Consider the following 3689-nt stretch of genomic DNA (forward strand, 5'->3'; position numbering starts at 1 on the left):
TCTTTCAGCCGTGGGAGCGTTATAATGTGACTGTCAATCCCACTATTCGTTGATAAAAGAGTAGCCCAAGAGATGGCGGTGGGTGGTGACGACTAGCTGCCTTCCCTCTAGTCTTACACTGCTAAATTAGGGACGGCTAGCGCAGATAGTCCTCGTGTAGCTTTGCGTGAAATTGAAAAACAAACAAACCAAGAGTTGACATGGCTAACCAACTGATTATTTTCTAACCTCTCGTCCCCCGCCGGGACAGCGGTAAGTCTTCGGATTTACAACGCTAAAATCAGGGGTTCGATTCCCCTTGGTGGACGTAGCAGATAGCCTGATGTTGCTTTGCTATAAGAAAATACACACAAATACACTCTAGTCTGTCACTTCAAAGTTAGAGACGGTTATTTTTGCTCGAAATTCTACAAAAAAATTATTCTTCTGACAGCCTTGCAGGTTTCATTGTATTTTATTTTCTTGCTTGCTTAATTTTTTGTGCAAAAAAACCATTATTTTGCGCACCTAGTCAACAGCGGCCATCGCCAACTATGACCGAATTATAAGATTTGTACCTCACCTTACTTTTATAATACATTCACCACAAGACAGAAGTTCGGAACACAATATTTGCGACAACGAGACAAGAACCATAAATCATTGGATTCGCAGTTGTTTAATATAAATTGTTATTTATAAACTATCTTTTGCAGGTTTTTTTTATTACTGGGAGGGGATTATCGCTTTACCATTTTAAAGTTAGAGTTTTTAAAATTTTATTTAACGCATATACAGGTGCTCCGAGAGCACCTAAAAACATATTATTACACATTGGTTTTAAATATTCTAATACATGACTCTGAATGTAAAAAGGAAAAATAAATAATTGTGAACGTGTGCATAATTGTGGTATGTTATTACATCCCGTCATGATTTGGAATAAAGTATCTTGAGAACCAGCTTTTGAAATTGTTACAAAACACTAATTACATCATAACACTAATTACACTTTTTATATGCCTGAACCGGATTATCAATACAATACGCTGTTTACTAACAGTAATTTCACTTTTTATATGCCCGAACCGGATTATCAATACAATACGCTGTCAAAATTAAAACATCATAACACTAATTACACTTTTTATATGCCTGAACCGGATTATCAATACAATACGCTGTCAAAATTAAAACACCATAACAGTAATTTCACTTTTTATATGCCCGAACCGGATTATCAATACAATATGCTGCCAAAAATAAAACACCATTTTTACAATCAGCTGTGTATAAATGCGCGGTACAAGTCTATTTTCAAAGGAAAAAAATTAATCTTATGATTTTCTAACGATGCTTGAAAATATTTTTTCATTGCACTGAGAAAAAGAGAAGCGTGACTTCGCGGATAAAATTGGTTTTTAGGAACATAGAATATATAAGTTTCTTTTGCTTTTAAAATGTATTTTTCTTATCTTCTTTAAATACAACGTTGAATGAAAATTTTTTATCACAACTTTTATAATCATAGTGTCACTAGCTCGTATCTCACATATTATCTTAATTTCCGTGAAAAGTTGGTGTTTATCACACATGTTATAATTACACTAATATCAACTCTTATTTATTATCCTAACTCCTAAATACACGATCAAGTGAAAAGTTTGAAAAGTTGGTGTTTATCACATATGTTATAATCACACTAATATCAACTATTATTTATTATCATAACTCCTAAATACACGATCAAGTGAAAAGTTTGAAAAGTTGGTGTTTATCACACATGTTATAATCACACTAATATCAACTCTTATTTGTTATCATAACTCCTAAATACACGATCAAGTGAAAAGTTTGAAAAGTTGGTGTTTATCACACATGTTATAATCACACTAATATCAACTCTTATTTGTTATCATAACTCCTAAATACACGATCAAGTGAAAAGTTTGAAAAGTTGGTGTTTATCACATATGTTATAATCACGTTAATATCAACTCTTATTTATTGTCATAACTCTTAAACACACGACCAAGTGAAAAGTTGACATTTATCGTGAGTGTTAACGATGGATTTTCACAATGACATAACCAATTAAAAGGGTAAAATGTTATATAAGCCAAATAATCTTCAGTAAAACAAGTTCCCTTTTATATTTTATCCTTCACTAAGTTCGTTGGTAAAAGAGTAGCCCAAGAGTTGGTGGTGGGTGGTGATGACTAGCTGCCTTCCCTCTAGTCTTTCACTGCTAAATTAGGGACGGCTAGCACAAATAGCCCTCGTGTAGCTTTGCGCGAAAATTCAAAACAAACAAACAAACCTTCACTAAGTTTATGTAGTTTCAAGGTAAGATCGCTACCTTAATATGTACTTTTCACAAAATGTTTCTTATGACCTTCAATCAGCCAATCACTCTGAGTCACATATAACTTATTTTTTTCATTTTAAGAGTGGAAGTCGTTTAGTCAAAACAAGGCCTGCTTTGTCTCTTTTTCTCAGGCTATTCGAGCATTACTCTTAGGTTTGCCAATTCTTTTCAGAAGAATATACATAAACCTGAGATCAGCATAAATAAATCACCAATTTTCAACATCTATATGGTTTGCATACAGTGACGTTCGCTTAGCGTTCCACTTTATGCAAGTAATAAATTTACATTACTGTCTTTGCCGTGCTTGCCATAAAACCGAATTTTTAAGGGTTTCCTTTGGATCACGCAATAAATTTGGGAACATCATGTCACATGACCACTTCTAAAACTAGTAGAAAATACTTGATAAAAGAAGAAGAACGGCATGAATTTATGAGCGCATAAACATACATATACCATATTGACAGGAAGTTCGCAGTCCTTGATCCAGCACGATAAGTATATATCGATTAATTGGAACACCAACTTCTACGAAAACAGTCGCTTTTTACCCGCTATTAACATATGAGTATAGACTTACTCTTACTTTTTCAAATTACTCTAACACTAGCTTGTGGAGACAGGTCATAGCGGTATGAAAGTGCATAAATAATGAGGTTATTTTTCAGATGTCCATGGAATTACGTGTAGGCTTAGACGGTGCGGAAAGAAAATCCCTGTCAAATTACCGCTCGTCTAGTCGAGAAGTCAAAGTTATATGTCACATTGTCATTTTATCTTACGTACTTGCACGGTCTTGCAGGTCTCCAGCCTAAGGGAGTTTAACTCGAGCATCATATGGAAAATAAAAGAGGCGTAAAATGGTCATTTTATGGTCCAAAGAAGATGAAATGTGTTTTTGACAGACATACCACGAAGAATACTTATGTGTTTCAGTTCCTGTTTTTATTTATTTATTGCATGCGTGAGTGTGACTGCTAAATGGCTAACATTTTTGTAATTGCTTCATTTTGCACACAGTGTTTATTTTGTTTTGTTTTTAAAGGAGAAATGAGTCTGAGCAACCATCACCGAAACTTTGTCTTTGATTCGTTACGGATTTTAATCTACAGCAGAAATGAGTTACCGCAAGAGGGTGTTAAACAAAAGAGTAACGTGAGATAATTCAGAATAAAGCTTGAAAGAGGTTCCATATTGCATTTCACTAATACAATGACCTTGATCCGGAATTAAAATGGCGACGAAACAATGGAACTCTTTCCCCAAATAGTATATATATATATATATATAAGAAAGTGGGTTACGAACTCCCCGTACCCAACCAAACATGCTCCGTCCC

This window comes from Limulus polyphemus, unplaced genomic scaffold, assembly GCF_000517525.1.
Source record: "Limulus polyphemus unplaced genomic scaffold, Limulus_polyphemus-2.1.2 Scaffold968, whole genome shotgun sequence".
Taxonomy (NCBI): Eukaryota; Metazoa; Arthropoda; class Merostomata; order Xiphosura; family Limulidae; genus Limulus; species Limulus polyphemus.